We start from the raw sequence: 26,215 nt of genomic DNA on the forward strand, positions 1-26,215 counted from the left end.
AGCAGCTAATAGATGCAAATACTGTGTGAATTATACTTGCACCTACTTGCATCACTCACCCTGTGCGACAACAAAGGAAGAAAAAGAAAACAGATAGTGGTCCTTGTTCTGCACTGTGTTGAGGGCCCTTGACTTGCCCTGAGACAAACAAACAAAATGGATGAATGCAATAGAGTAGAAATTACTTTATTTTTTTTTTCCACTCTCAGCTCTTCACCGCGTCTGGTTCTGCATAGATGTGATGGAACTGTTGTTTTCGAGTGTTAAATAATATACATACTTATATAAGAACAAGCTCAAACCCTTTTTTTGTGGGAGTGGTACTGTGCGTTGGAAAAAATTTTTTTCAGACATGACAGCAGCTTTAAGGGCTGCTGAGATCCTCATGAAATCTCTTCCTCAGGATGCTGTCCAGCGGGCAGGGCCGGCAGCTCGGTGGCTTGTCCCAGGGCGGTGGCCACGGCGGTGGCCCAGCAGTGCGCGCGGTGCTCTGGTACGTCCCGCATTCTGCTGGAGGTGCTGGGCTGGGGGTGGGCAGCTCTGTGTGTTTGGGGGCTTTCAGCTGGGTGCATGGTGGGTTTGGTATGTTTCAGTGTTAAGTGCAGTTCCAGAGGTGACTCTCTTGTGGTTTGTCTCTGGAGTAACAGCAGGAAAGTATTGGATCTTTGATGTCTGCCTGGCAGAGAGTTTTCCCTCCTCTGTGTTTTGTACCACTTGCATCTGCCTCATCATAGCCTGCTTTCCTGTAACCTTGTCTTCGTTAACAATGTGCTGTAGTCCCTCTACAAAAAAGATGATGTCCCTAATACACAGATAATGGTTAGCTGTAAAAAAGGCTGAACTGAACTTACTGCTTTTGCAGTTCATTTCAGAAGACAGAAGTATCAATAATGGAATGTTCTAAGTTGTCCTAAGTTTATGTTTCTGATTGGACCAGCTAATTTCCATAGACAACTGACTTGCCCTTGCAGTCCGTATAGACAAAGGGTCTTTTCTTTAGGGCTGCTCCACAGAAACTGAATTTCAGTGCTCTAGTCAATTCTCTTCTAGAAATGTTTTCTTGTATTTTTGTTTGTTTGTTTGTTTGTTTTCTCCTTTTTTATACTGGCTGTGGGGGGAACCTGGAGACATGAGCCAAGCTATTGGTGGTATCAGTTGCACAATTGTACCCACAGTTACCAGGTAGGGAATCTTTGGAGGATGATAATGAAGGCATTTATCAGAAGACCTGTTTAAATAGTTTGCCCAGTGCAGAGTGTTTTTTACCGACTTGAATGGATGCTACCTCTTAAAGAAACAAAGATCTGGATTTCTTGCTCTTCCAAAATACCAGGCCTTTGTTAATGACAGCAAGACAAGATCATCTCTAGAATCTTCTCTCTGTTAAGAGCAAAATACAGATTGAAACTGTAATCCTCTAGTCAGATGGGTTGCAGAAAGTAACACATATCTATTACTGCTTTCTGTGAAGTGCTCACTAGCATATGAGTATCTCTATACAGGTAGAGCTCTCCTGTGCTGCTGACAGATGCTGCTGATAGGTATTTTCTATGGTATTAGAAACTCCCTTAAAGTGTTCTGTCAAATGGTAGCCCAAAATGTAGGTGGTTCTTTCCTAAGACAACCAACAGGCCAGGGAGGAGAGAGTAGCATGAGAGAGCATGCAAGTGTTTGACACAACCTTGTGAATTTGAAAAGGTGCAAAATTCTTTATCTGGCACAATTTGGAAAAGTGCTGTTGAACCAGGGAAAATTAATTTTGTTTCCATTTTAAAAAAATAAATTAAAAATGGCTGTAGGAATTTCCCCCTATGATGTTACATTTTGAATAAAAGTATGACAAGTTGGACAAGGCTGCTGGGTGAGGTCCTCTGTGAAGGGGAAACTGTGTGAGAAATAATGTGGTCTGAGCCTGTGTGAGCCCTTTGACTGAGCAAGCAGATCTGCTGTTCATTGCTGGAGTTGATTGTTTCTGGCTGTGAACTGAGGGGTAGAAGGGCGAGGGTGGTGTCACTCCAGCCTGGGCTGTTGGCATCTGAGGAGGGAGTAGTGCCATCTGTGAGGGGCTGCACCTCAGCCCTGACACCAAAAGGATCATGGTGACAAAACTGAGTTGGTGGCTTGAACACGTGAGGTCAGTCCTTGGTGAACCTGCCCTGGTTTCAGGGAGACATTTCAGCCATTTTTGGGGAGGATCCAGTTGCATGTTGCCTGCTTGTGTGCACTAGTTTCTCCCACATGGATTTTGTGGGAGAAACCACAGGCTTTCCCTATCTTTCCTTTCACCTCCCTGTGTGCTGCTGCTGCTGCAAATAATGCAAAAGGGGCTACCTGGGCAGATCTCAGCTTTGCCTTTTAGGACTGTTCTTCAGTCTGGTTGAAGTCAGTAAATGCCATCTTTCTGAGCAGAAAAGACACATTTCTATTTCTACTGGTCACTTCTCATTTTGGGAGTGGAGAGAATGGGTTCAACTTTATATTTTTATGGAATGTAGATTTAAATTATTATTAAAATGAGATCTTAGGAGAAAGTGTTTATATATTTATAGGGGAAAAAAAAGAACTTTATTAGATAGCTCTTTGAGGTAAATGTACTTGTCAGAGAATTTATTATATGAGTCCTGTGGTCCTTCTGAATGCATTTGACATGATCGTTATTCACTTGTACCAATTGTTTCCTGTCTCATTATATAAGTTAGCAAACCACTCTAGGGTTGCCTTTACTTTTATTTGCATTAGAAACTGCACCATAAAAAATGTTCTCCTTGGGTTGCCTGCTGCTGAGCCAAGAGCTGTAAATAAAGTGGTTTCTAATTGAAATCCAGGAGAACCACAGAACCATTAAAATTAATGTACCCTCTGTTTTTTCTCTTTATCTTTTTTAATATTAGCACATATCTTTTTTTATAAAGTGAACCAAGCTTCTCTTCTTCCTAGTTACTCTTAACTTGAAATAGTCACTTCTTGCTGTTAGTGTTTCCATACACTTTTCTGGATAAATCAACTGTTGAGGATGAGGAGTTTTTAGTTTTGTTTTTCAATTTCTAAATTTTTTTAAAGATTTTTTTAGTTACAGAATTTACTTATCAAGAAGAACAATTTTGGACAAGAGTAAGGAAAAAACATTTTGTGGGCAAGCTTGGTGTGAGCATGTTGTGATCTATGGGTAGATATTACTGAGAAGTGGTTTTCTGCTTTTGACTGGGAGGGTGGGCACATGTTGCCTGCCACTCATGTTTTAATGGAATGCTCCATCTGCTGTCAAGCCAAATCTCTTTCTGAACATGAAAGTTTTGTGCCAAATGCAACATCAAATCCAGATAAAAGCTGTGGGGTGTTTGCTTCAGCACTCTGTGAATGTTAAAACCCAATGTGTCTAAGAGGGTGGGCAAATCCTGATCATCTTGTCTATCTGGTTCTTTGCTTATTTTAAAATGGCAAATACATGTCATTCCAGTTGGTTTTTAATTTGAAACACATAGGCATTCTTTGATCTGTAGATGGCTGTTTTGTTGGGAATTTTTCAGTTAACTAGTTTGATATTATCTGCTTTATTCACAGAGTTCTCATCACTGATTACCTAATGTGTTGGATTCCTGTCTCTTGTGCTGCATGTTATTTTTACCCTTTTTGCAAAGGCTGGTGCTATGCCACCAAAGAGATTTTTTTTTTCCTCCCAAAGTTAAGGAGATGCAGCAAGTCTGTCATCCATTAAGGTTCAGAATCCATAATACTCATGCGTTTTGCTCTAATCATCTGCAGTGTAATTTTTGTATTTTTTTATTCTGCATATTGACGGGGTAATTTTTTGTTCAAATATGACAGCCATGAATCATTCGGCAAGTTACTTGATTCACATGGATGGTGATTTTTTTTTTTTTAAAGCACCTGGTGGAGATGGCAAGAACTCTCTTTTCTTGCTGCTTCACCACATTTAGGAGTGGGAGCTGTAAGGGTGTTTTCTTGCCTTGCTTATTAGAAACAAAGCAGATGCTAACAGCCCTGTGAGCATAGAACTGGTTGTCTGTGGTGGTCCTTCAGGCATTGGGATGGATTCAGAATTCTGAATTATGTTAGGATTTCCCAACTTAGCTAAAGTCTTTCAGTTTAGGACCGTCCAAAAGATAGGAACTCCCTGGAAATTGTGGCATTCTTCAGTCCAGGGCAACTTCCTTCTGATAATAACTGAGGCAATTTATCCATTTGAGGATATGGCTAAAACTGAAATGGAAGTGATCCATCTTGCCAAAGATTCTATTTTTATTGAGCATCATCTTGTTGTTTAGAGCCTACTGAAGCAGAGAAATAGAAGTGAGATCTGGAAGAAGTAGGTGATGGTGATTCAAAATATACAAAATTGTTCAGGGTAACACAAATCGGAAACTTCTCAGTGGCTTGGTGTTCTATTATTGTGGGCATATAAAATACATTCTTGTGCTTGTGAGAAAGGTCTATATGTGGGACAGCAGACCAGTAAAGTCATGTCCACAGAGTTACACTGCCATTTTGGTCTCAGGTTGAATGGACTGTGTAACCCCACAAAGAGGTAAAAATAGTCATCAACCACAGACTGCAGAGTGAAACTGCATGTCTGTTACCACTGGAAAAGTTGTACAGACTGCACTCGCTATTTGTGCTTTGAAAAGGATGGATGTCTGTGAGGTTTCTGAAATCTTCTCTTTCTTGCCAGACTCACCAGAAACCTTGAGTTAGAGAGGTCTAAGTTCTTCCCATGTGAGCATTTCATGTCTTAAGTAATCCTATATTGTCCAGAGAAAATTACTAGTCCTGTGTATTTTACTGTAAGAAATACTTTTCAGTTCAGGACTTCATAGCTCACACTAGTGAATAAATCATCTAAATCTCTTATTCAGGTTCTCCTGACAAGAACAGGTGTATCTATTGGAAATAAAGACATAATCATTTATCAAATGCATCTCAGGACTATGCTGTGTACTTGTACTGTGGTTTGCTGATCAATGTAGAGAGGCATGACCAGCTGCCTCAGCATTGCCTGTGCAAAGAGTACCAAAGAGATGTTTAATTTCTTGCACTAACACAGAAAGATTTTCTCCATTCATCATCAGCTCTTGATGTCTTGGTAGGGAAGGAGAGCACTCGTGGGTTGTGGCTTCTGCTGCTATACCAGGGACAAAAAGAGGAGGCTGGAGCTGACTGTGGAATTAAAGCACACCAGACCAACACTCCTCTGTTTTCAACAGGTGTTTGTACTGTGCAAAACCACTGTAATAGTTTTGAGAAGAAAAACGTTACCTGTGTGTCACTGGGGAATGATGGCTCACATTTGCAAGGCTTCAGAAAGTGTCAGAAAAATTTGATAATTCAAGGTCTCTCTGTGAAGGAACATGACTATGCTGTCTCTCTTCTGGAAAAAGGCAGGAGATCTAGAAGGAACAGGGCATTGTAATTGATCTATTTTTAAGACCATTTTAGCCTTGCAGAACTCAGGGAGGATTCTTCAAGGGAGAACTCTGGACTTAATGAGATTGCAACTGAAACTTTCAGTGTGCAGAGGATTGTCAGTCCACTCTGGAATCTAGACTTGGTGGCATGGCTTAACCTTGGCCAGCAAGTAAATACTGCACTGCTACACTCTGGTGGGTTGGGTAGGAGAATCAGAAAAGGTAAAACCCATGAGATAAGAACAGTTTAATAATTGAAAGAAAGTAAAATGAAATAATAATAACTGTAAGGAAAAGGAAGATAACAAAAAGAGAGAGAAGGACGAGTGTTGCACAACACAGCTGCTTCCCACCTACTTCCCCATGCCCAGCCAATCCCTGAGCACTGATCCTCCCCACAGTGTGTATATCTGGCATGATGGTTCTGTGGTGTGGAATGTCCCTTTGGCCAGTTCAGGTCAGCTGTCCTGGCTGTCCTCCCTGCCAGCTTCTTGTGCACCTTTGCACTGGCAAAGCGTGTAAAAACTGAAAATTCCTTGCCTCAGAGTGAGCACTACTTAGCAACAACTAAAACATGAGGGATGATATTCCCTCTCATCCTAAATCCAAAACACAGCACTGTACCAACTACCAGAAAGAAAATTACCTCTATCCCAGTGGAAATCAGGCCACTGGCTAAACTAATGTGGAAAATGGAGAGAGATGCAGCATTTGACATCATTAGGCATTGCTGGAAAATATACCAGTAGGATAAGATGAGACTGCATAAACTAATCTGGGTCCCACATTACCAGAGATATAAATGCAGGAAAGATGAGGTAAAGAATGGTGTAAGATTATTCTGTAAAATGGTCTTCCTCCAAGGCAATGCCCTGTAAAAACTCAAATGAAAACCAAATCTGGAGTTCTCAATATATAAAAATAAAATTTTTAAAATGTAATTAAAATAAGGCTTACTGAAACTTTTAACTTTTCAAAGATTTAGATTTTCATGCTGTTGTAATCTGGTACAGCATCTAATACAAACTTTTCTTGTAGCCTGAATTTGCAGTCCAGAAATGCTAAGAACATAACAGAAACAGTACTCTTGATTATCTTTTGTCTTGTGCAGTTACTGCTTTTCCAGAAGGCTTGTCTTCAATTCTTCCATAAGGACAATTGGATTTAATTTTTTTTTTTTAATGTAGGACCATTGCCTATTAAAAAAATAAAGCATTGTTTTGTACAAGCCAAAATCACATTACTGTTGTTCTAGCCTGATTCTTGGCATCTGATGGAAAACAAATCTTTGTGCATTAGGTATTCAGAGGCAACTTTAAATCATATGTGCAGTGCCTTCATTACATGTTATCCATTCTTACAGTCTTTTAACTGAAGAACAGTAATAATTTATCTTCATTGCCAGATAAAGGAACAAATATAAAGTTATTCATAGGAGAAAATATTTTAATAGTCCTGCAACCTCCTACCTGGGAGGTCTCTGCTTGAGATCTTTATCAGATGAAGCTGCTGTTGAACACCTACCTAACACTCATGTGGGTTGGTGCTTTCCTCCTTTGGGTGCAATTTTGAGGGAAGGCTGTTGGGAACACCCTGGTGCTATTCAAGTTCTGCAGCCTGCACCTAAGTTAAAGGCCATGTGGTTTGGCCAAGGGGAATAATGGTGTTTCCTTGGCATGAGTGCAGGTGTGCCATTGGAACTAAGAGCAGGCAAACAAGGACAAGGCTCAGCATCTCTTCAGGACCTGCAGGCCTCACAGTGGTAGCACCAGCTTTCTCTCTCACCGTGTGCCACCATTCTTTCAGAGTGGGAAGGGGTGTCACTGTGGCAGGGATTCTCGGGAGACTTATGCCCCTGCTCTACCTTCCCTTGTGTCTGGCTGTGTTGAAGCTTTGGGGATCCCACGGCTACTTACTCTGGTGAGAGAAGCTGGAGCTCTGCCCCCTGAGGTCTGGCTGGTGTTGCCCAAGCTGCTTTTGCTTCTGATTTGATCAGCACACTTCAGTGTCTCTCACCTTTTGTCTCTGCTGAAGTTGCTTTTACCACCTCTTTTAGCTTTTTAAAAATAAACTCACAATCCACCCTCACTCCCATTCTACAACTTCTGATTATGTTACCTGGTGTTTGCAGTGATGAGGGTTGTTAGAAATGGCATTTTTGGTTGCATTTTTCAGTCATGAAGTCCACAGTCAGAACTAAAAATGCCTAAGGTCCATGGCATTACTTTTCCATCCTCTGGTTGTACTGCTTGTAGCCATAGTTGCCTGGGCAGTTCCCAAGGGTGCTTCAATGGGGAACATCCATGTTCAGAGTTATAAATTACTTTACCAGTCAGATGTCTTGAGTAGATAATCCAGAGGTTTGAATCTGCTGTAGATGAAGAGTGAACAGAAGGGAAACCACGAGTGTGTCAGCATCACCATCTTCTTTCCAGAATCCTGTGATAAATCTGATACACTGTTCTGAGAATTGCTTGCCTACTAATTATTGGAAAAGCATTACCGTTTCTTTCTGTCTGTAATTAGCATTTCAGCTTGAGTCTAAGGCCTGATGATAAATGAGTCTGGCATGCCATAGGTTCAGTAAATGATGAAAAACTGAAGTCTGTGTTTGCTTACTTTCTTTCTCCATAAAACAAACAAAACTTGAGCTGATCTGAGTAGAAACAGTGTCAGAAATGATGCAGTCTAAAGGAGGAGGTTGGTTTTATTTCTCCATTTCCTCATTGGATGGCTTACAGTACATGTAAACAGTGCAATAAATAAATAGTCCAAGTCCAGTCTTAGCTAAGATAACCATGAAAAATTTGTTTATGTGTTCCTAAATCAGAAGACAGAAATGCATCTCCTACAAACTGATAGGAGAATTATAGAGTAAGTCTTTAAAAGCATGATTTGGAGAAGCCAAGATTTCCAGATAGCACACTCTGAAACTTAATATCCATGTAAAACAATTGATAATAAATGTTGGTGTACCAACATTGTATGTCCCTTGAGATAAGTCTTTTAGGGACAGAGAACAGACTGAAAAATTTAAGGCAGGCTCTGTGAAGTGGTACTGAGGTTCTGTCTGCTGTGCTTACTTGTGGGGTTTGAGATGCAGAACTTGGTACGTGGCCATCTGAACAACAGCGGGTCTGAATGCAAGACCTCTCTGACAGGATTTGTGCTAATCGTGTTATCTGGTTTGTTTAAAGATATGAGCTTGCTCTGAAGGTGTTGGAGGTCTTTTGCAGACTGTTTGGAGAGATAATTCATAGAGGCTTCGCCAAATGACAGCAGATGGGAAACCACAGAATTTAGCTGTAGTCTGATATCTCAAGGAGACATAAACCAGTGGGCAGACTGTGGAAGGTAATTCCAGAGAGGAAAACCTCAATGGTTCAAGTAAACAGGACTTGAGAATATGTCCACTGCTACCTCCTAGCAACCAAAACTTACGAGGTTCAGTTGGCGTGGATCCACTTGCTTGGAGGATGATTGTGTATAATTCATGCTGGATTCAGGTCATTGTGACCTCAGATGAAATTGGGACATGAAGTGATATGTTATCCTCTGACTCCTCTTGTAGAGCCCCCAGTTCCTTCACCTTCATGCAAAACTCTGTGCCAGAGTGCCAGTGGAGTCATGGGGAAATGTGGGCAGAGCCTGTTCACTCTTCAACTGCCTGGGACAATAATTCAAGCTCTAACTGTTACAGAGTTGAAAATGGTATTAGAAGGTCAGGCATACGTTGCTTTCAATTGGAGGCGTGATGCTTGGCAACATTTCAGTAATCCTGAAAGATTTCTTGGTCAGTTGTTATGACAGAGACATAGACGACACGCAAGTTTATCATCATCTTTAAAGAAACACTTTCCTACTTACAATTCATAAAGAGGATGCTGTAGGGGTGTACCGTGCCTGGAACAGAGAAGGTTTCTTCCCTGATGCTTGTTAGGCACTCACTGAAAACTCCTTCCTCCTGTTCTACCAAGAAACAAGATGGCAGTTTGGTCAGAAGTAAAGCTTTAGCAGTTAAATTATTTTAAAGACCCTTTCTTACTTAGTCTTCTGTTCTTCTTTTCAACCCCCTTCCCCCTAAAGTTGTTCACAAAATAAGAAAAAAACCAAACAAAACCCAACCAAAACAAACAAACCCCCTCTCACTAAATAATTATCTTTAGCCTTCCCAGGAAGGGAGGCATTACTCTAATCTGTGGGGGTTTGTTTATGTTTCTCTCATAAGCATTAAGCAGGATGAACTTGCTTCTTGCAAAAGGATATGCATTTAGTTTGTCACTTCTGTATCAATAAAGCACCTCTTTAAGGTTTTCTGTGTTCTTTGTTACAAGTTGGCAAACTGGAGAGAGCATTGTGCAGCTGGACCTCCATTTAGTGTGGGCAGTACCTTGAACATGAAGTTACAGGGCTGGAAGCTGCCTGCTCCAAAACTGAGGTCATCTTTGAAGAGGAATTTTAGAAGCCAGTACTCAAAGCTTCAGAGGCTGCGTGTCTGTACCTGGAGGGTAAATGGGTGAAACGGTTGTAGCTTAGCTGGGAGACCTTTTTGGGAGCATTGTTATAATTTTTGCAAATATTAAACACAAAATCTGAATTTGTTACAAAAAGGTATCCATAAATTGTCCTCAGCCCTTCTTCCTTGCTTGCAAGCTGAAGGCACCGAGGTATTAAAAAGCACTGCCCTTTCCCCTCTTCTGTGCTACTTCTGGTTATGTGGAATACTCAGAAAGGAAACTGAGGATTGGCAAATAATACCCACCGTACAGGAAAGTTGTATTAGGGAGAAGATTACTACAGGGATGGCTAAGAGTTTTTAATGTAATGAAGAAGAAAATAGTCAGTGGAGCTAATACTTGTGGGGAATAAATTCTTCATAGAAAGTTGAGAAATGTTCTTCTGAAAGTGGTAAAAGTAATTGTAAAAGCTGAATGGCGTGGCATTTAATTATGTAAGGAACGAAGGAGGCTAAAAAAAAAAATAATAACCTGGTATATCAGAAAGCAATTTAAAATATAAGCTAGGGAAAATGGAATATTTCTGTCACAATAAGATGAATTCCACCACTGGCTGCATTGATTTCGTGTCTCAAGTTTTGTTCCAAACAGATCTGTAACTGGAGGGGAATGGGGGTGTGGGAAAGGCATATTTTTGTTCCCTCAGCCTCCCATGCCAACCCATTCCCCTGCTCAGCAACAATAGTGAGAAAGATATGGATAAAAATACAAACAGGATTTAAGAATTTAATTAGCTCTGATGGTCATCCAATCTCCAGTTGTCTCGTAATTGTCTCTTGAAAAGAGATCATTTGAAGCAGAGCTTTATATGCTTTGTGAATGTCAGTAAACTAAGCTTGTTAGTGTACAGTGCAAAGGCCAAAGCTGAATTCTTGTGGGTATTCGCAGCCTTTAATAAATAGCACGGCAGTGCCGAGGAGGAATCATTCCTTACACCCACTCGCCCTTAAAATGTTTCCCTTCAATTCAGAAATTAATATTCAGTTGAAAAGTTATTATACATTTTGTGTCTTTCAAAATATTCTTGGCAGTGCATAGGAGTCAGTCTGCAGAGGGGTGGGATGGGTTGGGTTTTTTTTTCCCCACCTACCTTCTGCAGGGAAGATCTGGAGCCAAGAAGTAGCTGTTAGACTTTTAGATTTGTCTGCTTATTTGTTTGAGGTTGGGTGGGTTTTTTGGGGGTTTTTTTTGTATTTTTTTTTTTTTTTTAGTCTAATAGTTCTGTTTCCTGAGCTGTAGAGCTCCTGCTCCATCTGCTTAGGGCAGGGTTGGTATGTTAGTGGCATGAGAGGTCCAAACATCAGGTTATCAGGCTGTTGACAAGATCTTGCTGTGACAGGTTCCAACTCTGCCAAATTGGAATAATTAGGGCTAAAGCTCATTATGGGGAGTGCCCACTTAGAAGGTTTTTTTGAGCGATTGGGGAATTTCTTTTAGGAGCATGGCTGGTTTGCAGTAATTTTGCAAAGGGAAAGAATAGTTTGAGGTTTTTTCAAGGAAACAAAGTTTATTGATGTCATTTTTGGCAATGATTTTGTTTGAACAGTTTTAGTCACTTCATAGTTTTAAGTAAGAAACTGAAATTTTGCAAGACTGTGGGCTTGAGGTATTAAGAATAACGAAAAGAAGGGCTGGCTGAAATGTGTTGCAGAACTCCTTGTACTGAATGATTGGATGATAAAATGCTGGAGGAAATTGCATGTAGATAAACGAAAGCAATGCTTGGAGGAGGAGGAGGGCAATCACAGTACAGTTCATGCCTGATGAGTACTTCACCAGGCGTTACCTGTTCTGAAAGAGACTTGGTGGTTGTCCTGTAAAAATGGCAGTGAAATGACAGACAAACAGATGTCAGTACTTGTTAGTGAAGGAACAGAAAACAAAGTGGAAAGCATGAAAGTGCTGCTGTGTAAATGTGTGGTGCTCTCCTCTCTTCAATACCATATGTGGCTCTGGTCCTCCCTGTCTCCCATTTCACCTGCCCCAGTCCTCACAGTGTTGTAACAAAGAAGGAAAATCCAAATTATGGGGTCGCAAAAAGCCACCAGAAGTTCTTGGAAGGAGACCTGCAAAAATGATGAATTTCATAAAGAAAGAGATGGGGAGTGAGTGTCTGCTGTCCTTCCAAAGAGATGAGCAGGAGACGAGCATAGGAGAGCTATGAATGGAAAGATGATGGATTCTGCTGCAGCTCTGGGGCTCTTGTACTGCCAGCCAGTTGCTCTCAGAGTGCAATAAGGAGAAGACAGGAGGTGGTTATGTGGTAGGAGGGGTAGGGGAATTTTCTTCTGGATGGGCCAAGATGAGCCTGCTCGAGGGAGCTGGGTTGAATTCTGGTCAGTGCCAGAGAGCAGTCACTTGGTGCAGCTCCCAAGGCAGGCACCTCCTGGGTTATGCCTATGGTGTAACTGGTGGTCTTCTCTCATGTGAACACCCATTTGCTTTGTGTGACAGGGATGAAGCTGACCAGTAGCTCAAGTCAAAGACACCATAAACATGATCTCACGTTGTCCTGTATGCATTACCTGAAGTCTTGGACCCTACACATGAAAAACTTAATAAATTTTGGAATTTGTAATCTGTCTGTGGAGTAGCATCTCATCTGTAAGATGCTCTGTTTGTCTAAGCCATTTTCTCTGAAAATAAATGTCATGCAATATTCCTGAAGCATTTCAAAGATGCAGAAATGAGCACATAAAAATAATTATGCATGCATGGAGAATCCTGTCCTTAGAAGAGAATTTGAATTCGTAGAGTTTTTCTAGGAAGGTGCAAGCAAGAAGCTGAACATGGACCATGGAAAGGGAACAAATTCACAAGGCTGATGATTAAGAGAGGACTACCAGCATGGGAGGAGAGACTCTGTTCAGACTCATGTGTCAACTGAAGTAATGGTATATGATTGATAATGATAATTCTGGTACTGGTAACTATTTTGTTGCCGATTTAGCCAGTTGATATTAAAGTCTTTGTTGGTATTGCTTGTTCAGTCGACATACTCTGTTGTTTAATCGACATACTTTGTTGTTGTTCCTATGTTTCTTATCTTATGATGGCTAACTTTTCCTGCTCTAAAACTAATTAAATGCTGTTTGATCATAACCAAGCAATTTAGATAAGAAGATGCTCTTCGATACTATGATATGTTTTTTTCCCTTTGGTATATTCTCAGAATCATGTTTTGGATGCTAGGGTGATCTGCAGGAAGTCTGAGTTTCCAGTTGTAACACCTTGGTTACGTTCTTAATGTCAAATGATACAGAAGTTTTTTAAATGCCATTTAAGTAAATCATACAATCACAACATCCTAGAATGGTTTGGGTTGGAAAGGATCTGGAAGAACATCCAGTTCCAACTTACCTGCCATGGTGTCTTGGGGTGACTTTATGATGCTGTATCCCCTATTGTCTGCTCTGTGCCCAGACATGAGTCCTGTACCTTTATGCTCAAAGAGGAGGGAGCTGGGGGAATTCCTCAGCGCACAGTTTGTGTGCAGTGCTCACAGACTGCCCTGGGCTCGCTGTGCTGTGTTGTCTGGCACAGATAGAGGGAGTCAATCTTTGCTTTTTAGCAGGACACCTCCCACTAAACTAGGTTGCTCAGATCTCCATCCAGCCTGGCCTTGAACACTTCCAGGGGTGGGGAAGCTGCAGATTATCTGAGCAACCTGTTCCTGTGCCTCACCACCCTCACAGGAAAGGGTTTCTTCCCGATATCTAATCTAAACCTACTTGTTTTCAGTTAGAAACCATTCCCCCTCTCCTGTCACTAAATTTGCTTTGTGAAGGCTCCTGCAGGACTAATTCAGCTTTTATCTATAATTCTTCCTCTCATGTGTTGCAATAACATACAAGCACACGGAAACTTCGTTTTTTCTTTAGTGTAACATGACTGGAAAAAATCCCTGTCTTTTGTGTGATGCCTAGAGTTCTACTGCTATCCTCCATTTTAACCTGGGAAAATACCTGCTTTAACTTGCAGTGTGAAGCTTTGCTGATCAATATGTTACAAGCATAGTAAAGTTCAAGAAATTGCCTCCATTACTATCTTGAGATGAGAAATTGATTCAGTTGCATTCTCTTTCTGCTAATTCATCTGTGCTTTACATTCCCATAAAAGGTATTATGTGCTCCTTATTTTCCAGCAGCATCATCAATCCTAATGGAGAGAGAAGACTGAAAATTTATATTGTGTATATGGGATAGCTGATCTCTGACTTAGCTCTTAATTTGTAAATGTTGCTGTAGGCTTCACTTCTCAGCTTCTCCTTACTGTGCCTTGTTTGTATGCAAAATCTAAGGGCTGGGATGGAAGCAAAACTGAGGAATATGGCAAAGGAATATAAAGTTAGCTTGCTTTCTAATCTAAACCTCAAAAAATGAGATGGTGATTAAAATTTGATGGAAAGAATTAATATCTCATTTGCAAATTTGATGTACATCTGCAGTGTTTGTTCCTGCATTAATTATGTTGGGACTGTTTTCAGTATTTATCAGCCATCAGTTCTCTACATCTGTCTCTAAAATGTCCAAAGTTTTACTTTTTTACAGTGTTATAATGTATGAGACCTTTGCACGTGTCTGATAATTTCTGTAACCCTGCATAGGGGTGGTTTTGTAGCTCTAATGATGAAAGTGATACAGTGGGAAAAGCAGCCAGAACAAATACGAAAAACAGGAAAGGGCTTTCCTGGGTATTTCAGTTGTTGTTTTTCCTAGTGTCCATCAGCCTGGCCTCTGTAGGAAACTACCAGGAATGGTTTGTCTGCACAACAGTTTGGTATTTTTAGGCTTAATAGTAGCATCATTTGTTCAGAGCAGATGGATATATGACAAAGAAAGCAAAACTATATATTGTGACTTTGTATCATGGCACATAATATAGCAGTTATTTTTTAATTAAATTTAAACATATTGGCAGGTTCTAAATAGCTGTGTTAAACTGAGGCAAAAAACCCCAACATTTTCCTCTTGGCTCCACTGATGTTCATCTCAGGTTTTCTCTGTGTGTCTGAGTATTTTTTCATACAAACAAACAGTACTCAATTTTTAGTCAAATCTAAGATTCAATATGCCTCTTATAAACCTAGAGGTGTTTAAATAGCAGTGTGAAAACCAAATCAGATAAAGTGTTAAGTAGATGTGAGTTTATTAAAACCTTATTTCAACAAAGATTCATGGATTTGCTTAGAAAAGTTGTGAGCCAACGGGATGCAAGTGGATGATGAATGGTTTGTGTTTTGGGAACATGTGACATTTAGGCTGACGTTTGTTGCAAGACATGGGTGCAAGACACAGGTTATAGTTACTGGGGCTCAACATGATAATGTTGTAATCAAAAACTCACTTAGATCCAAGAAAATCCATATGGTGCTGCCAGAATTTACCATCAGCCAAGGTGTTCTGTTAAAGAAAGACATTTTAGGCAGGTCAGGCTTTGTAAGGAGCTCTCCTGTCTCTCATGGTGCATGCTTTGATAGGCCGATGTCTGGAGTGTGCTTTGCTGTTTTCTGTGGGCTTTGGGGGGAGGATGAAGGGGGAAGCAGAGACTGCAGCTGGATAGGACAAAGGAGTTGCTTGGGTTCTTCTCCCCCACCTTGCTGGATAGCTCAGGGAGGGCACTTGTTCTGTGCAAGGATCTGCTGGACTTGGGAGGTGGCTTCTTGCTGTGTGTGGCAGCATCACAGTGTTTGGGACCCATTATCAGAGACTTTAAAAGAATAATTTTAACAAGTGAATGTAACGTGACAGTGAGAGGAAGTAAATGTTGGTTGCTGTCACTGAGGTTATCTGTGATCATTTCTACATTTTCTTCTTAAGTCTGGAATGACTTTCCAAAACCCAGCAGGGCTCAATGCCGATGAAGTGTTTTCCACTGGTACCAGTGAGGTGTGAATTGCACCCCAAGTTTCCAGGCCTGTTTCACAGAATAATAAAATACCAGGTTGGAAGGCCCATCAAGGACCGTCTGGTCCAGTCTGGAAGACCTGCATGTCTTTGTTTTGCTACATAAGGTTCTTGTTAGCCCAGTCTTCCACCCTATTCAGGTCTTCCTGCACAGGGTGGCTCTTCCTTCTGACGTGTCTGCTGCCCCGTTTGGTTTGGTATCACTGGCAAACTTTATCAAGGTACATTTGACTCTATGTTCCACTCATGAACATATTAAACAGCAGTGGGCTCAACACCGGGGGACTGCAATTGTGTCACTTTGCCCTTGGTGAATCCATGCTGGCTTTTCCCAGTCACATGCTTCATCTGATTTGTGATAACCCTCTGCAGGATTTGTTCTGTAACTTTCCCCAAGACAGGGGGCTGACAGACCTATGACTTCTTGGGTCCCTCTTTAAGGTCTTCTTGTGGACGGGGTGGCATTAGCCGCCTTCCAGTCTTTTGGGATGTCCCCCAATCCCCTGGACTTCTCAAAGATCACACGGAGTGGCTTCGCAGTGATTTCAGCCAGCCTTCTTAACACCCTCAGGTGCTGAGGGCCTTCCCTCAAAGCCATCCAGGCAGCAGCATTGACAAAAACAAATGTGTTGTTTTCATTTAGGTAATTTAAGATGCCTTGTTTAGATACCTCTTCTGCACAGGGTGACAGCCTGATCGTATCTCCCACATCTTTGACTTTCATTAATCCCTCCCTTCCTGGTTGCTGTACCTGCACTTGTTTGTGTGGTACTTGTCATGTAGGTTGCAAGTTCTGGGCCAGCAAATCTCCTCTCAGGGAGAGCATTCACCCTACCTCTGGGTTCTGTCAAAGCAGTGTGAGGTGCTGTGAAATCTTTATGGTCTCTGCAACAGAGGCAAGATGTTGTTTTATTTATTGCATCAGCATAAGCCATTCCTCATTTTGCAGTAGGCGCCAAGCTGAGTAAGAAGAAAAGATTCACTTACTTCTATTTCAGCCTGTAATTTGAAGGTCTGTGGATGTATCAGTCCCAGAGATTTGACAACGAAGCAATCTCTCACAATCAATAAGGGAAAGGGCTTCTTGGTTGTTCTTTAAAGGAGTTGGAGTGCTGATAGTTGCCCTCTGCCACAGTGACTTAAAAGATAGAGTAACCTGGAGATACTATATTGAATAGGAGTTAGGGGGTTTTGTGTTGCAATAGGAAGCTCATTGTCACAAATCTGCTCATGCTTTGGGGCAAGCTGGTGCTGGGAGATAGTCACATGTGGGGAAAATCTAATTTCCATTCTTTTACTTTGTTTAGATACGTCACTTTGAGATCACAGAATGAAAGCAGCATGAAATGCAAAGACAGCACAAGAAGATACAAGAATCTCACAAATCCTCAAAAATCAGGTAATGTCAGTGCATCACATGTCCAGTTTTTTGAAGGCTGTCTTGTTTGATAAAGTTTAGTGCTTTATGACTGTTTTTCCAAATTTGGGCTTCTGAGTTCCTCTGCATTTATTGATGGACTTCTCAAATCTGGTTAGTTGTATGTTGGCTGTGTATCTAGTAAGATATGATTTTGTGTTCCACAATATGTATGACACAGGAAATACACACACATTTATATCTTAAAGGACTACTTTGGCTATATTGTCTCATAGAAGCAAAAGGACATTAACTTAAGGAAAAAAGCAGAAACTGTGGTGGTCACGTTTATTAGCCATTGGATTTGACTTGGCTGCATTGAACAATGGCTACTTGGCTACACCACTGACTTGGTGTATTGTAGAGGCATGGACTTTTCACAGGGTCCTGCAGCTGCATTTCTCAAAGCTCTCCTTTGCGGGAGACACCAGGCTCGAAATAGCTGTTCCCGCCCCACTGAAAGCTTAGCCATATGCTATTTTCCACATAATACTACTTGTGCTTGGTGTTTTTGATTGTTTATCTGTCTCAGGATGTTTCCTCCTTGGCTGTTTTTGCAAATCCTAGCATATGTTCTATGACTGTTTCGAAGCATTTCCAGTTAGAGAAAAAGGCAATTGCATTGCACTCTGCAGAGAATAAACACCACAGAGGTCAGGAAGAAACTGCTTAAGTGCATTACAAGGGTGCTCACCTTAAACTAAACTTGGAGGCCTACCATGGCTGTGGTCACAGCAATAGCTAATGCATTAATGTTTGAAAATTTCCCCCTCTCCCCCAAATCAGCAGTGACCAGAGGTTGTAATGTAGCCACATACAGTAACTAACGAGGTCTGATCTCTCTGTCCTAAGCTCTTTCTATGTTTGCAGAACCAGGATCTTGCTGGGGAATTGCAAGTGGCTCAGTTCAGTAATAGAAGTAAACTAAAATATGAAGCTGAAGACAATTTTGATGATAGGATGTGTTTATTTTCCAGGAAGCATTTTGAAAGTATTGCGCTTGATGTAGGACTCGGCAGAAGGGATGACAATTTGTCTCAACTAAGCAGTCAGTAAACCCAGGTTAGCTGAAGGGATTTCAAATCAAGTTTCACTTGATCTAATATGCAGTAAAGTATCAGCAAATATTAAAAAGATAAAACTTCTGTTTATCACAGGTGATCAGCCCTTTTAGTTAGTGCTGTCTTTAGTATGCTTTCTAGTCACTTAGGCATGGAATATGCAGTTCAAGTGCCCTTCTAGTTTTAAGTCAAGGCTTGCATTTTATTTCTGTTTCTAATCAGTATTGTGAGGAGATCACATAATTTTATGTTTGCCATTTTTATGAAGTTATGTGATACCTGCTTCTGTTGCAGTTCTCCAAACCCCTCAGAGTACCTTGAAACTGTAACACCAATTCACCAACAGCAAAGATAATCAGATTTGTTGAAGCAACCTTCTTTGTTTCTTTGGGACTCATGAAATTGTATCTTCCTTAAATTAAATTCAGTTAATGGCTTTATTTAGAAATCAACCTCCTCTTCTTGAATAACCAGAATTCTGCTAGTTTGGGAAAAAAAAAGATGCCCATTAAATTACCATTGCCTCAGAATGCACGTTTTTACATAGATCAAAACAAGAGTAAGATGTTTCTGATTGTTTGTTTTCCTCCTTTCTTCTCCCCCTTCTCTAGAGACTTTCCTGAGATGATCAACTGTTGTTTTTTCTGCTGGGTTCAATGGATTTGGTGTTTGTTTCTTTGTTTTGGTTTTTTTATTTGGTTGAGTTTTTGGGTTTTGTCTTTTTTTGGCTCCCTTTTTTTAAACTTAATTGAAGTAGAGAAATTGCTCAGTTCCTCTCCCAGTGCCATCGTTGTTCTCCCCTCCCCCAAGTCCAGTGTGTTTTTTATTAAACTGAATTAGGACATTCTAGTCTCTCTTAAGAGTGGAAATGGGAACAGCTTAAATGAGCAGCCAGATGAGACTCAGCAGCCTTTCCAACTGCACTGCAGAAGCTTAGCTGCAAAGGGAATGATAATTTTTGAAGGATTTGTGCAACTGTTGAAGAACTACCAGCATTAATATTAATAAAAAGCAGCTAATCTGTTTTTCCTTTTCCATTTTAAGAGTATATAGCTTTCTTACTATGCTTGCTATAAAAATCAGTCTACTAAATATTTTGCTTCCTTTCAATCCTCTTCCCTTTTGTAATTTCTCTATTTGCATACTTTCTCATATACTGAAGTGGGTTTTTTGTTGTTGGTTTTGCCTAAAAACGTCAACCTCTGGGTTTGAATGCAGATACAGACGTGGGTTTGAGATCCCTGCCATTCAAAACCAGCCAAAACTGAAGTGCAGCAGAAACCAGGAGCAATTGTATCCAGGACTGGGATGAAAAGGTTTTCATCTCTAAAAGCATTTGTCCTTGAGGTAGCTGTAGAAAATTTTTGGTCCTTGAAATCCATATTGCTACTTCAGTGTTTATTCTAACCAAAACAGCCATGAGCCTGATACCTTCTGACCTTTATTTTCAGTCTCTGCCTCTTTTTATTGCTGTATCAGATGTCTTCATTATTTCTATAGATGCTTTTTTTTTTAGAGAAAAGTAGGTCTTTGAGTTACCGTCTCACCTCTCTGTCCCTTTTTCTCTCTGCTGACTTACCCAACCACCTTGCCTGGCACTGGAAATTATTCATTCTCTTTGAGTACTGTGCTGATTTTTTTCACAGGCTTATATTCTTTGCCAAGAAGGAAAAAAAAAAAAAAAAAAGAAAAAAAAAAGAAGAAAAAAAGAAAAAAAAAAGAGCAGGGACTTGAACTCTGGCTGCATGAAAAGTTATGAGGGCATACCTGGTATCTCAACAGTGCACGAGAGCATGGGGGTCTCTGAAATATGCTACTTTTACTCTCCTAATTCTGTGCTTCTCAGCCTTCCAGCATTGCTCTGGTCTGAAGATGTAGGGACAGTGCCAGCTGTGCACCTGAGAGCTGTATGGGTGCAGTGCAGGTGGGTCTGTTCTTGGTAGCACTCCCTTACTTGACAAAGCTGCTCCTCTGGGTGAGGTCACAGTGGTGCAGTGGCCAACTGAAAACTGTGCCTGTCTGTGCCCAGCTTAAAGGCTGGGTTATGGTCAGGCCCTGGTTGGTAGCGTTGGGGTTAGCAGAATGCAGGCTGTCAGGGAAGGAACTGCTGTTTATTCCTGTGTCTATCCTAAAGGAAATCAGAGAGCAAGATGATGTGAATGATGGCTGTCTTGCTTTAGGAATAGCTTGGCAGGAGATCTGACAGTTCTGAATAACGAAACAGGTCAATAAAAATGTTCCCATAAAAAAGGCTAAAAAATGAATAAGAGAAGCACTGGTTTGTTTCTATGGAAGCTAAGTAGGGGAAAAAAATTAAATGAAAGAAAGGAAGGGAGAACTTGATTTTGGATTTCATATTACCTGAAGTTAAGAATGTAGCTTATATTCCAGTGGCAGAAAGACAGTCACTCAAGAGAGCCCTGTCAGCCTGTGTGACTGGGGACTGGTAATGCACAATTAAAACATGAGAACACACAGCAATGACACATTTCTAAGCAGGCCTTAAGTGTTATAAAACACAGTTTAGGCTGCTAATGGTGGTGGTTAACTTTGCTTTAACAAATGTTTTACCGTCCTAGTGGGAGGGAGTGACACAAGGAGGGATGGTGCCCAGCCAATGATGGTTGCTTGTGAGTAGCTGATGCTGTTGCTTGTGAGTAGCTGCAGATACTCTATCCTGCAAAAACTGGTTGAATATGGAGAGATGTAGGCTTTTTTGTCATCTTATCCAGTCTTCTTTTTTTCAGGCTAGCTAGTAGTTAATCTATAAAAGCATGTAGATTCTTAGCTTAAAGGGACAGATGAGAAACTTGAAATAAATTGGACAAACTGTAGGATCCAATTCCCTTTTGATATACAGCCATGCAGCCTACTGAGATGGGTTAGATTAGTGCTGTAATAACTTTTGAGTGTTTTAGTGAGTCTGCTTCCTTCAGCATTTGCTCTTGTACAGTCATTTGTCATCCCTCTCCATTAACTCAGTTCTGAAACTGGCTCTGGCTGACATTCAGTCCTGGTTTTACAGCATACACCCAGCCCAACTTTTATGCATTGACTTATTTGTAGTGGATGTCTTATTCTGAAATTCATGTGAATTCAGGCAGTGCAATTGTGTGACTGTCATTTGATCTGAAATTTTACAGGAGTTGAAAAATTCTGTGGATTTTGGCTTCTGTGGTGTGTGATGGAGCCAGAAGTGTTTATTTTATATAACTATCATTTTCTTGATATTTCATTGCCTGTTGTCTTCTCTAAGTTTATGGAATGGCCTGAGTTGGAAGGGATCTTAAAGGCCATCTAGTTTCAATGCCCCTGCTGTCAGCAGGGACACCTTCCACTAGACCAGGCTGCTCAGAATGCCGTCCGATCTGGCCTTGAACACTTCCAGGGATGGGACATCACAACCGCTCTGGACAATTTGTTCCAGTGCCTCGTCACCCTCGCAGTAAAGAATTTCTTCCTAGTATATAATCTAAACCTACTCTCTTTCAGTTTGAAGCTGTTCCCCCTTGTTCTGTCACTACAGGCTCTTGTAAAAAGTCCCTCTCCACCATTCTCATAGGCTACCTTCAGGTGCTGGAAGGCCAGAGTTAAGACCACTGCAAAGCCTTCTCTTCTCCAGGCTGAACAATCCCAGTTCTCTCAGCCTTTCCTCACAGGAGAGGTGCTCCATCCCTCTAATCATCTTGGTTGCACTCCAACAGGTCCATGTCCTTCCTTTGTTGGGAACCCCACAGCTGCTTCTGGCTCTACGGTGATACAGTTTACAAAGGAGAAAAATTGAATCACCTTTATTGAAGACTCATATTTTCTCCCACTTCAAGTTTACCAGAATTAAGTTATGGCATGCTTCCAGGAGAGACTATTTGTATTGCTTTTCAGTTACTTGTGTTTGAAGAGGGAGACAGCTGGAGTGTGTAAAGGCATTTCAGCCAGCTTGGCAGGCCCCTGGCTTTCAGTCTGGAGAATGGAACTGTGCAAGTTGCAGGGGACCTTGTCGAAATGATGAGAAAAGAGTTGGAGCAAACCCTTGTCTCTGTTGAAATCAATTGAACTACCATTAGCATGAGTCCAGATTTCATCCATAAACTTAAGTAGGGTATTTCTCTTTCTAGGCAGCCTACAGAAATGTTTCTGTCTGTTGGCATTTGTTTTCATGTTTCTTTGTAATGATTGCATAATTGGGATGTATCTGTAATGTCAAGAAATCTAATAGGTTAAGTAGCATAAATGACTGTTAGGAAGAGAAAAAACACAGAACTGCAGAACCGTTGTTGCTTTAAACCCCTACCAGTTTAGTTGTTCAGTTTAACCATTTAGTAGTCAGAGCTGTTGTGATAAATGGCAGTGATGGGTGCTGAGGCACTAATGCTAAACACAAAGGAGTAAAAGCACCCTTTTTTTTCCTTTCCCTTAAATGGAAATCATTCAGTATGCTGCTAATGGCTTCTCAGTTGGCCAGAGACTAACTTTGGTCCCCCTGAGCCTTAATGATGTCGTGATAGACTCTGGTTTTAATCTGACAAGAAATGTATACTGTTAGCATTTTGTTAAAGCTGAGAGCAAATGCTGTGTATACAGCATCAAGCCCTTGAATTTAAGCCTTTAGTTCAAGTACTAAAAACCATTTGGTATCTAAAGGACTGCTTGATTACTGATTATTCTTTTATCAATGTGCATATCTGGGTTTTTTCCTATTACCTGAAGGTAGAATAACAATGCTTTTTAAACATTTGCATTTTTTCCCTCCAGATCAGTGATGCCTTTGAAAGGAATGTTTTCATCTTTCTTTTATTTTTATTTTGGGGGAGGGGAGATGGATGTTTGAAAACAATGCAGTTTTTGCAGTGATTCTCATAGTGACTAAACTTTCCAGTCCTTTTGTGACTTGATTAGTATTTTAATGTAATAAGCCATTATAATTTTTCCAGCTTTTTACAAATGTTTCTGTATGACTCTGATGATAACTCTGTAATCTACCTGACGGTAGCATGTCCCACCTCTCAAACCAGAGCTGAGTTGAGGATGATAGAGCTGCTGGTGAGGAAATGTTAATGAACCATTTTTCAAATTTATTAAATTAATTTTTTTTTTTTTTAATTCTGAGAGAGGGGAATAAAGTCTGTGCTAGTCTGTGCTAGCCACAGATATAAAACCTCTTTGCTGCTTTCCAGTGTTCTGAGACCTGTGACAGGTAACCCCCAGGTGAAAGGGTGCAGTAGGTGGAATCTGGCACATGCCCAAGGGACAGAACTTTTTGTGGTGACTACAGCACTAGCTGTAGCTGCTGGTACAGTCCACAGCATCTGCCACCATGGTGCTCCTGCCTGTGGGAGGAGAAGGGGTCAGGAGCCTGGTTGGCCCCTTGATACATTTTTTGTAATGAAATCAGGTTGTTTGCTACCTTAAGTCTCTTACTGTCTTTACTCCTAGAATTCTTGTGGTCTTAATTAATTGTTTCCGGGAGACATTTGTTCTCCCTCACTGGTTTGTATTGTTTCTTCTCCTTTGACTAATACTTGTCACTTTAGACTTTAAAAAGAAGGGTCAGACTCAAGGAACTTGGTGTAAATTACAGCTCTGTGAATAGGTGAAATGGGACATAGCTCCTATGCAAAAGGTGTACCTATAGATCCAGTAGTACTGTTTTTATGGGAAGGTGTTCTGAGCATCTTGACTGAGCCTCCTTAACTTGGCAGACATAAAAGGAGGTGCACGTTCCCTCTCTTCCTCTAAACGTTGATGGCCTTTCAGTGTGAAACACCACACAGTGTTTATTTTTATGCCCTTTTAATGTTTTGTGGAGGGTTTGTTTAGTTTCCCTTCATAATTTTTAATAGGAAGTCTTTGAAGTTGGGTTGTGGATGAAAAATCCTGTTGGCAGCCTGACTATTCATTGTTGACTCCTATCTTCTTTAATTGTTCATCTATAAAAATCTGGAAGGGAGTGTGTTCAGAGAAACTGTGAAGCAATGTATATTTCTGGAAAGGGGAAATAAACTTGCAATTATTCTCAGCTATTATTTGTCACGTGAAGATGTTACATACTAATGGTTGCAGATGGTTTACACAAAAACTATACACACTGCAAACCCTCTTCATTGGGAGCTATGGTTTTCTGTTATACATTATGCTGGAATGGAAAAGGTTTTTTTCTGCCTGCAGCTATGTATTACCCTTATTTGCTGTTGCTAGCACAAACTCTCCTTAATATGCATCCGGCAATGGTTAAAATTTTCTCCATCGGTGACTTCACATTTATCCACATAGATGGAGGATTCTTCTAAGGTTAAAAAGGTAAGGAAAGGATATCAGTGTACAGGAGTCTTTGGTGGAGAGCACTGCATTTAGAAAATCAGATGTGAAAGAGGCAGAGTTACAGTTTTGGCTTAATATTTCTGTGTTTTTGTTCAAGTTCAGGATATGCTTTTATTTTAAAATGTATTTATGAGTGCATAAGCATATTGTACCTCTGTGCATATGTGTGACTGTAGACACAGTGATTGTTTCATATTGTGGAGTAGAAAAACAATCCTATCATGTGCTTATGTGTACAGTACAGTACAGACATCTGTAAAATGTTATTTGAATTATAGTTTATACAGTAAAAATTGTAAAAGGCTGCATTCAGTATAAATTTGGCTGTTAAAATCATGCAATACAAAGAAGGAAGTGTGAGAAGGTAGAACAGAAGTTGGAGTTTGTCATTCCTAATGTAAGGTGACTGGACAGAAAATATTTCAGTTGACTGGTTTGGTGTTAGTAGACATCCTCCAGGTCAGTTTGGCATCACCTGCATCCCTGGAAAGGTGATGAAACAGCTCATCCTGGGTGTCAGCTCTAAGGGTGTGGAGGAAAAGAAGGTTATCAGGAGTAATCAACAGGGGTTCACCAAGGAGAATAATAGCTTGACCTATCTGATAGCCTTCTGTGATGGAATGTCTGGCTGTGTGGGTAGATGAGGGGAGAGCAGTGCCTACCTTGACTTCAGCAAGGCTTTTGACACTGTCTCCCATAACATCCTCATAGATAAGCTCAGTGTGGGTTGAGAATTGGCAGAAGGGATGATCCCAGAGTTGTGGACAGTGGTGTGGAGTCTGATTGCAGGCCCACTGCTGGTGGTGTTCCCTAGGGGCCAATACTGGCTCCAGCCTTGTTCAACTTATTTCTCAGCCATCTGGATGGAGGGACAGAATGTACTCTCAGCAAGTTTGTTGCTGATACAGAACTGAGAGGAGTGTCTGATTTGCCAGAAGCCCGGGTAGCTATTCATCAAGAGCTGGACAGGCTGGAGAGTTGGGTGGAGAGGATCTTAATGAAGTTCCATGAAGGCAGGTGCAGGGTTCTGCACCTGTGGAAGAATAACCCCCTAAACCAATACAGGGGCTCAGCTGCTGGGAAGCAGCTCTGGGGAGAAGGACCTGGGAATCCTGGCGGACACCAGGCTGTTCCGTGAGCCAGCAGCACCCTTATGGCCAAGGAGGCCAAAGGTATCAGGGGAAGCACGAGGAGGAGCATTGTCAGCAGGTCAAGAGGGATGATCCTGCCTCTATTTTGCCCTAGTGGGGCCTCATCCAATGTGTTGTGTCCAGTTCTGGGCTCTGTAGGTCAATAAAATACTGGAAAGAGTTTAGTGGAGGGTTGTGGAGGTGATGAGGGAACTGGAGCATCTATTATGAGGAGAGGCTGTTTAGCCTGGAGAAGAGAAAACAGAATTTTATCAATGCGTAGAAATATCTTAAGGGCAGGTGTCAAGAGGATAGAACCAGGCTCTTTTCAGTGGTGCCCAGCAACAGAACAAGGGGCAACAGGCACAAACTGAAACGGGAAGTTCCATCTAAATATGATCCATCCATCCTTACTTTGAGGGTGTCAGAGCACTGGAACAGGC

At 41.1% G+C, this 26,215-nt stretch overlaps 1 protein-coding gene across 6 annotated transcripts in view; it reads left to right on the plus strand.

Annotated features, from left to right (window-relative positions):
- Nucleotides 1–26,215, plus strand: part of TRERF1 (transcriptional regulating factor 1) — a 101,387-nt gene that overhangs the window by 51,839 nt on the left and 23,333 nt on the right. For all 6 annotated transcript variants that reach the window (XM_083858608.1, XM_083858613.1, XM_083858609.1 and 3 more), the window contains exon 3: nt 17,154–17,245. The gene's annotated coding sequence lies outside the window, so the exon portion shown is untranslated. The remainder of the gene's footprint in view (nt 1–17,153; nt 17,246–26,215) is intronic.

Source organism: Zosterops lateralis (genome assembly GCF_965231275.1).
Source record: "Zosterops lateralis genome assembly, chromosome: 3".
NCBI classification, from domain to species: Eukaryota; Metazoa; Chordata; class Aves; order Passeriformes; family Zosteropidae; genus Zosterops; species Zosterops lateralis.